We start from the raw sequence: 14,584 nt of genomic DNA on the forward strand, positions 1-14,584 counted from the left end.
CAGCCCTGCAGGGAAGGCAGCTAGCTGGTCACATTCATCTAGCCAGAAAGCACTGAGAGAATGCTGTAGTTTCTCCTTTTCATTCATCATGGCACCCAATCCATAAGATTATGCCTGTACACATAGCGTAGGTCTTCTCAGCTAAGCCTTTCTGGAAATACCCTCCTAGACACAACAAGAGGTATGTTTCCACAGTGATTATCAATCTAGTCAAGTAGACAGTCAAGATTGACCACCACTGTGACCTAGGAACATTGCTCTCCACAGATGCTAAGTGTGTATTAGAACGGATGCATACTGTGTGGAACCAGCTATCTCACGCCTACTCACACAGGTTCAACGTCAGTTTCTTTGAAATGGTTTTTGTAATGTAATATCCTATGGCCTTTGCTGCTTGGCACATCTTTGTATGCACTCATTTCTGTCTCTAAGTTAAATCACAGCCTGTGCTTGGAGGATGCTACTGGAATGAAGTTCCCAGTGCATTGCCCTGCACAGAGTTGAGACTCCGTAATTATCCATTGAATTGAATTAAATGGAAGGTTGTACAGAAGGCAGGCTCAGGGGAGGTGTGCGGCCTGCAATCAGCAGAACGGCAGACAGTTAAAGCAGCTCGACTCACCACAATTTCTTTTAATAGATTTTTCTGTACAGATTTGCTGTCAACATGGGTTGCTGGTTTTGAAAAAAAAAAAAAAAAGATAAATAACCAGGGAGCTGTGGTGGCTCTCGTGGTGCAGACACTGGCAGCCTGTGCCATTTCCGGTGCCATACTCCATGAATTTCCAGGTCTGGACAGGACTGTATCTAGCACCAAGGGGGTCCAAAATGATAAGCACAATTGCCTCACACCAAATGTCCTGAACTCCCATGTTCTGGATAAACATGCATCACCAACTCTGCTCCTCCAGGGCTGCTTGGTCCCCTTTGGAAGTCCAGACCTTGAGGAATTAATACTTGTGTAAAAAGTCAAGCTGTTATCTGGCTGCGGGTCTCTGCTGGATGGGGAGAGCAGCTCAGCCGCCCACATTGCCATCCTGTTCACTCATTCAGCAAATGCACGTTAAGCATCCATTGTGTATGGGATGCTGGCAGATGCTGGTGGATGATCCTTGGGCCTTTTGGAGTCATGGGGGATACAGGTGTTCTTCAGATATGCACACAGGTGTGTAATTGCACACTGCTGGGTGAGATGAACAGGAAAATAGACTTCTGGGGACAAAAAGATCTGATGCCACCTTTATTGTGAAGTCTATTCCTCTTTCCCATCTGGTCCTTTCTGGATACCCTAGTGCTTTCATACTGCTTGGAGTTCTTCCAGGGCAGCCACTGGCACCTTAGTCTAGGGGTGTGCAAGGCTGTGTGCTTCCAGGAGAAGGGCTCGTGCTCTCTTAGAGAAATGTGCGTCATATTAGTGCACAGTCATTGAGGATAAGAGAAATGAGTAGATGTTCAGTGCCCCCTGTCTTAGCTCCATTTCTGTCCCTGTGATACAAAAAAAAAAATAAAAATATAAAAAAATAAAACAAAACAACAACAAAAAACCCTGAGCAAAAGCAACTTAGGGAAGAAAGGGTTTCTTTTCTTTTCAGAATTGCAGGTTATGATCTGTTGTAGAGTACTCAGGCAGCCAGAGCTTGAAGCAGCTATCATCACACCCATAGTCTAGAACAAAGAAAAGTAAATGCACCCAAGATAGCTCACTTGCTTATGTTCAGCTATAGATTTCCATTCTTACAGAGTTCAAGAACCCCTGCCTAAGGAATGGTGCTGCCCACAGTAGGCTGAGCCTTTCCCCCATCAATTAACTTAGTTAAGCCAGTGTCACACCGACATGCCCATAGGTCAACCTAATGTGGGTAATCCCTCGCTGAGACTCCGCCCAGGTGAGTATGTTGGGTCAGGTTGATAGTTAACGGTAATCATCATATACACATTGTTGTTCTATCAGACAGCAAGTGGCCCTGCAGTTGTGACAATGTACTGAACTAGCTCTGAACTTCAGCTCAGTTCCCCCAGATGACTGGAGGCAGCCAGCACAGGGCCTGGCCTCTCTCCCCACCCTCAGAAGCTTCCTCAAGAGGCTGCAAGACTCTGATGAGAGCAAGCTGCCTACCCAATTTAACTTAGCATTCTCAGATCAGCCTGGGTAAGGTCAGGACAGCCTTAGAAGCTCCCATGTGGTCATGCCATGGAGCCAGAGCTAAGAAATGGCAATAGGCCTAGTGTCAAAACATAAAGAACAGAGTTCAGATTCAGACCTAGTCTATTCCTTATTGCTCTGTACTTGGAGAGAGAAAAAAAAGTGCCCTTCTCAGATTTCTTCCTAAAAATATACTTTTTATCTCCCACCAGTTTTTTTGGGAGATTGTCTTGGGAAGTGAGAGGTCTTGAGCCCCTCCACGGGTACAATAGAAGTTTGCACCTCACACCTCAGAGTTACCCACAGCTGCCTCTATGTTGGCTCACCTATAGGAAGCAGTGTAGGTCTCCTCCGTGTAATGAAATTCCTCCACTTTCTGCCGGGGTCTAGCTCCTGGAGCCCTATAGCCTGTGCCTTATATGGCCTGAAAATGTGGAGACAGTTGGGGTTGAGGGATGGGCTGATGGGAATTCTCTAAGAGGTATTTTCTACAAGGCCTCTGACTCTTAATCCCAACAGCTTCTGTGGGATTCGTTTCCTGCTATCTGGTGAGGATAAACTGCCACATACGAGGGAGGAGATTATCACCTCTTAAGGTCCTTGGTCCAGCATCTCACCCCTACCCCTTTCACATCAGGGTCTCATGTGGCCCAGGCTGACCTCACACTCAGTATGTAGTCAAGGATGGCAATGCCTGAGTCTCATGTTCCTGAGTGCTGGGATTACGGATCTGTACCCAGGCCTGACAGTGCTAAGGTCAAGCCCAGGTTCTCATGCATGTTAGGCAAGCATTGTGGATTGAGCTCACCCCTCACCCTTTCCTGTTGACAGACCCTGCTGCTGCTCCCCCAAATCTGGGAACTCCCTAAATGCCCAGCAGCTAAAGCTCCCTTAAATAAATGTGTGTGTGTGTGTGTGTGTGTGTGTGTGTGTGTGTGTGTGTGTGTGTGTGTAGAAGTCAAAGGACAACTTGCTGGAGTTGATTCTCTCCTTCCATTCTATAGGTCCTGGGGATTGAACTCATGTCATCAGGCTTGGCAGCAAGCACTTTTACCTGCTGAGCTATTTCATCAGCCTTGGGTAGACTTTAAAGGCAAGGCAGTTGTGTGATTCTCAGTCTAAAGAAGCAACAGGCCATTGCATGGAAAAAACAAATCCCACTGATGTGTTGTCCCCCTGGCCCCTCCTTGTCTTGTCCTGATTAAATTGAACTCCTGTGGCTCACTTAAAACCTCAACAAATGTTTCCATTCACATTTTTGACTGCCTGGAACCGACCAGTAGTTGTGTACTACCCTCTCCCTCTAAGCTTGTCAGCAATTGGAGGGCAGCTGTACCACGTGCTGGGCAGAACAATAAAATCATGCCCTGGGTCTTTGCTTGGCTACCTTCCAACTCTGCAGCAGCTACAAAGCCGACCAAATTAAAAACTGCTGGAAAATGTAAGACGAACGACTATGGATCCTTCCATCCCTTCCTGTCACAGTGCCAGTCTCTCCCTAGGGTTTCTCCCCCCCCACCCCAGGGTGGGTGTGTGTGTGTGTGTGTGTGTGTGTGTGTGTGTGTGAGAGAGAGAGAGAGAGAGAGAGAGAGAGAGAGAGAGAGAGAGAGAGAGAGAGAGAGAGATAGGTTCCCAGGACCTGATGTGAGACCTTTGTGATTAAATTGTTATATAGATTATAGGAATATGTGATTCTACTCTTGACATTGAGGTAAGGTCACCAAGGATTGACTCCTGCCTCATCTATGATTGTTAGGAAAACAAGTATCATTTTTTTGTTGTTGAAAATAATAGAGCTTCACTTGTTTGAGGGGCTGGGTGAGCAGAACCAGGGCTTTGCATTTTCCTTTGGCAATCTCCCAAGGAGGGAAGTGAACCTGTATGTTGGAAGGAAAGGCAAGGAGAGAAGATCCATAGGGAAAGCCCTGTGGAGAGTATTGTCTTTTCTGAGATACCCAGGCTCTGACTCCCTGGAGCAAGTGCTTTATGTGATAAAAGGGATTAAAGATTATGGTTTGGATCTGGGTGGGGAGTCCAGGATTACCCAGGTAGACCTAGTGGAAGTACAAGTTACTTGAAAGTGGACGAGGGAGACAGAAGAAGGGTCAGAGAGATGCAACTGGAAAATCCACCCCCTCCTCCCAGTCCCGGCTTTGGAGATGGCATGAAAGAACCAAAAGACAGGGAATGTAGGCAAAGGGGTGAGAACACAGAGTTTCCTTAGAATCCCACAAAAGCATGCAGGCCCGCTGATGTCTCCTCTTTAGCCCAGTGAGACCCACATTGGTCTTCTAACCTACAGCTCTCGCTGTAGGCCACCATGTTGCTAGTTGTTTGCTTATGCTGCAATGGAAAACTAGTCCAGAAACTTCAGACACACAAACACGGGGTGGGGGGTGGGGGGGAATGAGCCTTCAGTGAGAGATCCACCTGTGAGACCCACCCATCCCTTTTCTAGAGAATGACAATAGTCCCTTAAGCATCCTTAAGTAAGGAGGAAGCTCTTCATTTCCCTGCAGCCATTCTATTGGTTGCTTTCCCCTCTCATAATAAAATACCTGGCAAACTACTTGAGGAAGGAAGTATTTTGGCTCACAGTTGAAGGTGTGGTCCATCATGGCAGGGAAGGCCCGGCAGCTTGAGCCTGAGTACAGAGATCAGAGATGAAGGCTGGAAGGAACTCAGTTCCCCATTTTCACTTTTCCTTTGTATTAAGTCTGGGTCCCTGCAAAGCATGGGATGGTGCTGTCAACATTAGGGTGGATCTTCCCTCCACAGTTAAACCTATCTGGAAACACCCCCATAGAGACACACCCAGAGGTATGTTTCCATGGTGATTTTAAATCCAGTCAAGTTGACAGTCCCTGCACTGCCTTTATGCCTGGCTTAGCCGGTGTTGTGGGATGTTTTCTGTGATAATCTTGGTGTATTGTCTTCTGTACAGATGCATCTAGAAAACTCTAGTCAGGATGAACAAGTCACTATCATTTTCCTGGAGAAGAGAGGAAACCTGTGTCCCATATAATTATGGCTTTCTTTCTAATTTCATCCCATGAATGGTGTATATTTTTCTGCAACAGTAGTAGTATCTTAGGGTTTCTATTGCTTTGATGAAACACCATGACCAAAGCAACTTGGGAAGGGAAGGGTTTATTTGGCTCTCACTTCCATAACATTGTTTATTATGGAAGGAAGTCAAGACAGGAGCTCAGACTGGGCAGGAGCCCGGAGGTAGGAGCTGATGCAGAGGCCATGGAGGAGTGCTGCTTACTAGCTTGCTCATCATGGCTTGCTCAACCTGCTTTTTTATAGAACTCAGGACCACCAGCCCAGGGATGGCACCACCCACAATGGGCTGGGTCTTCCCATATCACTGAGAAAATGCCCTACAACTGAATCTTACGGAGGCGTTTTCTCAATTGAGGTTCTCTCCTTTCAGGTGACTCTGCTTTTGTCAAGTTGACATAAGACTAGCCAGCACAACTAGTAAATTCATATTAGCTTTTTAAAATACTGTTATGGCAGAGTTTTCAAGTCACAGAAAATTTGCAGAGATGTACATTTTTCTCACATCCCACCCCCAGTCCCCACACTTCCATCTTACATTGTTAAATACAGTGTGCTTGTTGGAATTATAGTTCAGCATTGTAGTGGTTTGGTTCTGGCTGCTTTAATATTTGCTTTTTTACATTGATTTAATGTGGTTCAGGAGTGCATTTGGCAGACATGTAGAGGTCAGAGGTCAGCTCGCTCTTTCTGCTGTGTAGGTTCCAGTCAGCAAATGCCTTCACTTGCTGAGCCATCTTGCTAGCCCTGTTTTGTGGCTTTTGAAAACAGGACCTCATGTTCTCTAGCTGGCTTTAAACTCACTGTGAGGCCAAGTCTGGCCTTGAACTCCTGATCCTTTAGCCTCCACTTCCCAAGCCCTGGGATCACAGGTGTGGGGCGCAGTCCCATCCTCTCTTAAGATCCCCTTAGCTGTGCATCTTGCAGGCTTGGAGTATGGTGATCTTGACCTTTATGAGGAGAACTGGTCAAGTATTTGAGGGTTGTCTTGTTGTTGTTAATACTGTTGGTTTTTGTCTTTGTTTGTTTCTTTAAATATGTATGAGTGTTTTGCTGGCATGTATGTTTGTGCACAAGATCCATACCTAGTACCAATGACAGTCAAGAGAGGGTGTCAGATCCCTTGGAACTGGAGTTAAAGATAATTGTGAGACATTGTGTGGGTGTTGGTACTTGAACCCAGGTTCTTTAGAAGAACAGCCAGTGTTCTTACGTACATCATTTCTCCAGCCCCTGGCCAAATGTTTTTTAGGTTTTTCTTTTACTGGGATATGGCTGACATCTTTGTCCTCATTAGGCTTTGGGAAGTGGCTTCTGAAGAAAAGGCAAAGCAGCATTCTTACCTCACCGTACCAGTAGTGTGCAGCATCAGCATCCACATGGCTGCTAATGCTGACTTGGTCCTATGGGTAAGGGAGCATGTCAGCATGCTCCAAGGTTCCAATGTAAAGCCAGGCCTTGGTCCTCTTTCTATACAATACTGTAGAATGAGGGAAGTTGCTGATGAAACCCACAACTAAGGGATGGGGAATTGTGCCCAGTTTAAGCCGAAAATATCTACTAAGTTATCTCGATTTTTTTTTTTTGAGATAGAGTCGATCTATGCACATGGTTCTCAAACTGTGTGGGTCATGACCCTCTTTGGGGATCAAATGACCTTATCACAGGGTTCTCGTAAGACTATTGGAAAACACAGATGAGATATTTAGATTACAATTCATAATAACAGCAAAATTACAGTTATGCAGTAGCAACAAAAATAATTATGGTTGGAAGTCACCAGAAAATGAGGGACTGTATTAAAGGGTCACAGCATTAGGAAGGCTGAGACCAACTGCTCTATATAGTCCTGGCTGTTCTGGAACTCACTATGTAGACCAGGCTAGCCTCAAACTGACAAAGATCCTTCTGCCTCTGCCTCCCATGTGCTGGGATTGAAGATGAGTGCCACTAAGCCCAGCAGTGCTCTGGGATTTTACAGCAAATCCTCCCTCTATTCATTTATTCAGTTGTTTATATCCGAGTGGATGCTATTTTATGCCTTTGCTTATAATCCAATATAAGTTTTATTTTGTTCAAATTGTGTCATTTGACTTATCCATTCTCATGTATGTGTTTGTATGTGTGTGAATGTGTATATGTGTGTATGAGTTCATATGTGTGTGTGTGCATTCAGGTGTGTTTGCAGGACAACCTCTGGTGTCAGCCCTCACTTTGTGCCTTGTTTGACACGGGATCTGTTTGTCATTTTGTCACTGTGTATGCCAGGCTAGCCGCTCGTGAGCTTCTGGGAACTCCATCTCTACTTAGACTCTCCCCATGGAGCACTGCATTACAGATGAGTCTTACCATGCCCAGCTCTATGGAGGTGCTGGGGATTCCACCTCAGGTCCTCAGGCTTGCACGACAACCACGGCATCCCCTGAATCATCTCTCCAGTCCTTTTCATGCTTTACAGTGTCCTGCAGGGAGTGGGTGTTTTAATAAGGTTCAATAGTTTTCTGTCATAGATTTTCCTTTTACTGTTTTAATATTTTTTTTAAAGATTTATTTATTCATTTGTATATGAGTACACTGTAGCTGTCTTCAGACACACCAGAAGAGGACATCGGATTTCATTACAGATGGTTGTGAGCCACCATGTGGTTGCTGGGAATTGAATTCAGGACTTCTGGAAGAGCAGTCAGTGCTCTAAACCGCTAAGCCATCTCTCCAGCCTCTACTGTTTTTATCTTTAAAATTCACTGCCATACCCAAGGTCAGTGTGCCTCCCCTCATTTGAGGGGGACAGGAGCCGAGGGTATTATACTTTAGATTTAGGTATGTGGTTATTTCAAGTTTATGGAAAGGTTTATAATCTGTGTCTTCGCTGACTTTTCTGCTTCTGGACATCCAATCCCTGTATGGTCCTTTGTTTAAATGACTGTGCTTTCTGTGTGGATTTGCCTTTGTGTCTTCAAGAGATGAACTGAGGTTGCCCAGATGGAACTCAATTTGTAGAGTGCTGGCTTAGCATTCACAAAACCCTGCATTCCATCCCAGCACTACATAAATCAAGTATGATGAAACACACCTATATGCCCAGAACTTAGGAGGTAGGGGCAGGAGGATCAGGAGTTCAAGACCACCCTCAACTATATGATAAGTTCAAGGTTACCCAGGGATCCCTGAGATGCTGTTTGGGTCTGTTTCTGAGTTCTCTGTTGTGCCATTAAGCTATTATCTATGCCATCCTGTTTTGACTATGACAACTTTACTAGTGTCTTGAAGTCTATAGTCAGTATCTGTACTGCCTTTGCATGTGCGCTTCAGATCAGTTTGTCAATGACAAGGAAATATCTTCCTCTGGTTTTGACTGAGAGTTTTATATTACCCACATGTTGGTCTTCTTCAGTTAGTTTGGTTTCTCCCAAGTGTTGCATTTTATGCTACTGGAATGGCACCACTTTTAGTTTCAAATTCCAGTTGTTTTTTTTTTTTTCAGTGTGTGGGAGGGCGGTCAGCTTGTGCAGTGATAATGGCACCCCTGCAGCCTTGTGACACTCCCTCTGTCTCCTCCATTGGAGGCACTCTGCTCTTTCTTTCTCCCAATGACTAAGCCCAAGGCTCTAACATTCTGGCCCATCCACTCCTCTGCCATTCCTTTGTTTCCCGTCCTTAAACATGCTCACTCCATCATCATGTTCAGACATCTGTTGCCACTGTCTCACCCCCTACCCTGTTTCCCCAAACCTCCCTATTTTCACATGTAAGTGTTTGGGGAGACCTACCCGTTTTGAATGACAATATAGGTGTTTCAGAGTCCTATTCAAATGTCCCTTTTACTAGGAACCCTGACACTTCTCAGTGTTCAGCATCAAATCAGCCTCAGTCTGCACAAGTTCCTCTGGTTCCCATCTGGCACCTGGAGTGCAGCACACAGGTCTGTGGCTCCACTAGGCCTGTCTTCTCCACCCCTGGGAGCAGAGTGGGGCATGTCTCCAGGCTCCAGAGGAGACACTCAGTGATGCTTCTCAGTTGAGTGAATATTATCAGGGATCCTGCACAGGGAGCCTCAAACTCACTATGTATGACTATGTATGGTCTTGGACTTACCCTTCCCCAGTGTTGGGGTTGCTGTGTGCACCACTTCCCGGGGATGGAACTCAGGGCTTCATGTGTGCCAGGCAGGCTCCACCCACCAGCCAAGCTCCATCCACAACCCTCTTTCACCTTTAGAAACCTTTCTCCATTCTTGTTCCTATACTTGTTTGTCTCCTGGGGTTCTTGGGGTTCCCAGGCATAGAAATTTAGGGTTCACCAACTCCTGTGGCTATCCTGTTCTTTCTGGGAAGAAAGAGGAGGTTAAATCACCATCAATTACAGACCTATGCTATCCACATAATCCTGATTCCTGTACACCAATTGAGTAGACAATGTCCCTGGTCCAAGAAAACATCTGCTCCTCCAGCTTACATAGTAAGGGGTGGTTCCAGGGCAGCAGCTCACCAGGATCACCAAAACGCCCCTCTTTTCCTTCAGACTTGTCAACTTGAGCATGTTAGCTTCTTCAGGCGAACTCATCTCTTGGCTGTAAAATGGCCATACCAAAGTTACACATAATAGCCTGATACAACGGTGGAGAGAAGAGAGGAAAAAGACTTACCTTCCTCGGGACTCTTTCTTAAATAGAGAGAAAATATTCTAGAAACTCCTAGAACTATTTCCGCTCAAAGCTCAGTGACTAGAATTGTATCCTATGGGCCCCCAAGGCAGGGATGAGGATAATCATTACTGACTTGAAGCAATCAGGATCTCACTCTGGACCCAGGAGGGGCAGGTGGATCCTAGACTAAAATGGGGTCTCTTTCATAGAATAAACACTGGAGGAAACCAGAAGACTCAGCTATGCTGTCATTTCTGAGAGAATCGCTTCAGATCTAACTGCAGGAAGCCACATCAGGTCTCACAGCTAATAAAAAACAGAGCAGGATTCGAAATCACCTCTTCAAATCCCCAAGTCTGCCTCTGCTGGCCAGCTGGACTTTATTTCAGATGGCATTTTCTAGAAAATAAAACGAGATGAAGAAACCCCTTTCCTTGGGGTGAACTAAGGCAATCTCTGAGCCTTTGCAGCCTGCCCTTCAGCTAGCCGTTTATACTTTTATTAAGTTATGACTAATGGCGCGTGAGCAGCTAGAGACTGCACCCTCGGGCCGAGAGCTTCAGACCGTTCTAGAGTAAACAGCATCTTCAGATTCTGTGCCGAGAAAATTCAGTCGTGGGCCCTTTGTCTTTCCGAGCTCGGGGGACTAGCAAGCAGGCTGCTGCTGGGCCCTGCTCGGGTTGAATAGAAAGGAACCTTCCAAAGCGGGGCGGGCTGTTTTGGGAAAGTGGCTGCTAATGGGGCCTCGTGGGGCGGGGCCAGGCGCAGACGGAGCAGTTTGCATATTGGCTTTTACAAACAGCTGGCTCTGAGTCAGCGGTTAATGGAACAGGAATGGGGTTCCTGCCCAATGGTTTCTTCCAAACACCCATTTCCAATTGTAAGCATATCTCAGCCTTTCTTCTGGGGCTTGTTATGTCTCTGTGAGTGAATTGAAGAGGCAGGCCAGAGGGCGGGGTTCTGACTGTAGCTGTGTTCATCTGAAATTATTCTGAACAATGCTCTCCGAGGGAAGACCACATTCAGACCCACCTTTAGGAGTCCTGGCTGGGAATATCATCTTTCTAGTCAGAAGGAGATTTTTAAAGATCACTGTGTTTATACACTGGCTCTAGCTACATTTGGGGCAGATGTGGATTTTCTTCCTCCACAAAATGCAGACTGGTCAGGAGTAGTGGAAGGATTGCTGCAAGTTTGAGGCCAGTATGTGCTACATAGTGAATCTGGTGGGCAGCCTGGGCTACCTGGCAAGACCCTGTCTCAAAAGAACAAAACAAACACAAGCTACAAATTCTATCTCAGAAATGCACAATAATGCACATAGAGTCGGGCTAAAATTCAGACTAAAGTGTAAATGACTCTTGGCTCAACACTCTCCCACCTCCCCACCCCCACCCCAACAACATGAAGGCCTTTTTAAAACTCCTTGGGTAAATTCTGCTTCTGAATCTAGCCTGTGCTCTAAAGAGTGATCTTTGCAGTCTAAGTTACTTATTCAATAAATACTTGCCAGGTACAGAGAGTATTAGAGGTATCATCTTAAGTAGTATCATCTTAAGTAGCAGCTCGTATGTCCATGACTCTTCCCAGGGACCGGGAACTCATTTTATCTTCCCAATAGACCTAAGAAGTTGGCAGTACTATTTTCACTCCCATCATGTAGATGAGGAAACTGAGGCACAGGAAATTAATGGGTTTGTCCAAGGTCACATAGCTAGAAAGTGGAAGAACTTGAGTGTTAATCAAGGCATCTAGTCCCTAAGCACTGTGCTATCTGACCTCTTTGAGAATCTGATAGTAAACAAAGGACAAAGTGTCCCATGACTAGAGTGATGCTCAGTTGATGCTTCCTAGCATGCACAAAGCCCTGGGTTCAGTCCCCAGTACCACGTAACCACAGAGCCAAGAATACATGCTTCTGATCCTAGCACCAAGAGGCAGAGGGCAGAGCTTCCAAAGTTCATGGTCATCTTTGCTTACTACTGTGTGAAAAACTTTTTCTGGGGAGGCATGATACTCACATCTACTCACCCCCATAGGGAACCCAGGACAGACCAAAGTACAGATATCACCAAAAAAACCAGTTTGGTAGACCACTGGGTTTTATTGGGGCCATCTACAGGAATTTGACTGAAGGGTTACTTACAGGAACAGAAGTGACTCAATGACAGTTGCACCACTGAAGCCCACCCCAGTGTGGGTAACAACTCACAAAGTCCTAACGGAAGCACACTGCACAGCCTGCAGGCAACTCAACAGGTTGTAAATGCCTCAGTTGGTCTAAGCCTCTTCCAGGTACCTGTGCTGGTTTCACTCCTTCCAGACAGCTGGTCTGATCTCAGAGCCTTCTTTGCAGCTCAGCTCTCCCTTGCCTTAGGGAGTGTCTCCCTAAGAGAAAGAGAGACAATGGGGCTGGTTTGGGCTCTTGAAATGGCCCACCCCCAGTGACATATTTCCTCCAACAAGACCACACTTAACCCAACAAGGACACAATCCTAATCCTTCTAAGTAGTACCACTCTCTGATGTCTAAAAATTCAAATATATGAGCCTATTGAGGTTATTCTTATGCACACCACCACAGGGGGGTTCTCAGCTTTTTTTTTTTTTAAACTTATTCTGGTAGGCGGGGCCTAGTGAATCTGCAGTTTCAGGGACTTCCTGAAGCTATTTTGAGTTGTTTCATTTTCTTGCTTAAAGAACTTCCTGCAGGACAGGAATTTTTGATCTCAGGGAAAAGCCATTGTTACAAAACAGCTACATAGTAGGTCCAAGGCTCTCCTGAGATACAACTAAACCTCCTTGTCTCAAACAAAGCAAACATCTTTACTCAGCTTTCATTCTGATTTGGGGAATGTTGGAAACATATACCTACAGTATTTTCTTCAAGTGGTGACAATTCTGTGGAGAAATTCTAAGGGCAGCAGAAGGCTGAACAGAAGTCTTGAAAGTCACAATGGAGTCCAGTGTGTGATGAGGGACTGTAAGAGAGTTGAAGTCAGGAGGATGGCTGGATGGACTCCTTTGCATTTAATAGAACATTCTGGCTGCACATGACAAGAAGATGGGGGCAGAGAAATTTAAGAGAAAGCAGTACCTAGGTAGGAGGTGGTTCTGATGGGCAGATGGGGGAGAATGGTAGCTAGAGCCAGGACTGGGGGTGGGGAATATTGATGAGGAGACACTGGACTGGGGTCCCAGCTTGGTGGGGTGGGGCCTAGAGAACTTGCCAGTCAATATGCATGATAAAAGGGATAAGGGAAAAGAGGCCAAGGGTGCTCTCCAGATTTCAACTTGAACCATTATGTAAACCAGGGAGCTTGGGAAGATTATGTATGTTTATTTCACATTCTTCCATATTCTAAGTTTATGTTCAAGCACCATGCAACGAAGTTACCAAAACACACACACTTATATGCATATATATGTTTATATACCAAAACGCACACACTTATATGCATACATACACATATGTACATACATGCAAATATATACATATATATATGTATCTACACACATATCTCATCATGTTTTAAGTATGTTTACAATTCTATGTTAGACCATATCCATAATTACCTTGGGCCACATATATAGCTGGTGAATGCCCATGAGAACCCTTGGACAGCAGGTTGGACACGCTTAGTGTAAACAGTGGTACCTCTTACTGCGGAGGAAGAGAAAGGAGGAGGAAAGAAAGGAGGAAGAGGAAAAGGAGGAAGAAGAAGAGGCAGAGGACAGGGAGAGAGGGTTTGTTTTTGCATGGTTGTGGTGGGCATGAGGATGTTGAATCTCAAATTCTGTCTTGGATGTCTAAACTTGAGATATCTGGAGACTGGACCTTTCACGTGGATATTCTCAGCATGTAGGCCGACAGGATTTCCTAAGGGCACATCAGACAATTGGATTTCCTGTGTGGGAAATATTGCGTCATGGTGCTTGAGGAATATAGACACCAAGGACCTTTGAGACTTAAAATGTGTTTGGTGCAGCTATGGAAGTGAATGCTTCATTCACTGAAATTTAAATAACTGTGTAGAACCCCACAGACCTACAAAGAGACAAGCAGAGAAGTCAGAAGAAGACAGGAGCCCCAGCCTTCAGAAAGCCCAGCCTTGTAGCCATATTTAAACATTTCCATTGCCTGTCAGTTCACTGGAGTGTGTGTTTGAAGTCACCTGTATTTTTCTGATGTCTTATGGAGAATTATACAGAAGAGCAGTTGAATGAATTTGGAGACAGGGGCTGGATAAGGTCTGAGGAGATGACTCAGTAAGAGCACTTTCTCCATAGCATGAGTTTGAATCCCCAATGCCCACATAAAATGAGCATACCTACACCTGCCTGTAACCCCTGCACTGGGGAGGGAAGCCTCAGGCTCAATGGGAGGCCCTGTTTTAAAGTAATAAGGCAGAGAGCTACAGAGGAAGATACCGGATATCCTCTTCTGTGGACTGTATGCAGGGCATGCACACCAACACACATACATACATACATACATACATACATACATACATACACATACACACACTCATACAACATACATACAAGAGTCAACTGGCCAGGGACTTCCTGTTAAAATGTTAGTTTCCCCTTAAGGTCACACCTGCTTCTCTATTTTGGTGCCACTGACTCATTCCCTGTCCAGCTACAAGTGGGTAAGTAGTCCCCTGTGCTTCAGAGCTCTCCAGAGTCTAGGCTGCAACCAGGGAGAACTGAGCCAATAAAAAAAAT

At 45.5% G+C, this 14,584-nt stretch overlaps 1 protein-coding gene and 1 long non-coding RNA gene across 5 annotated transcripts in view; one reads left to right on the plus strand and one right to left on the minus strand.

Moving 5' to 3' along the window:
- Positions 1-14,584, plus strand: part of Parva (parvin alpha) — a 151,557-nt gene that overhangs the window by 88,703 nt on the left and 48,270 nt on the right. The gene's annotated exons all lie outside the window — the stretch shown is intronic.
- On the minus strand, positions 628-10,563 carry LOC143443640 (uncharacterized). Of its 4 annotated transcripts, none has more exons than XR_013112780.1 (5): positions 10,193-10,563; positions 9,305-9,779; positions 7,559-7,671; positions 4,702-4,868; positions 628-1,485 (listed from the first exon to the last, which is right to left on the minus strand). It is a non-coding gene; the product is annotated as an uncharacterized LOC143443640 (long non-coding RNA). The 4 variants fall into 4 exon arrangements; XR_013112779.1 differs by having other exon boundaries at positions 9,855-10,563; XR_013112778.1 differs by having other exon boundaries at positions 9,305-9,535; positions 9,665-10,563.

Source organism: Arvicanthis niloticus, chromosome 1 (genome assembly GCF_011762505.2).
Source record: "Arvicanthis niloticus isolate mArvNil1 chromosome 1, mArvNil1.pat.X, whole genome shotgun sequence".
Lineage (NCBI taxonomy): Eukaryota > Metazoa > Chordata > Mammalia > Rodentia > Muridae > Arvicanthis > Arvicanthis niloticus.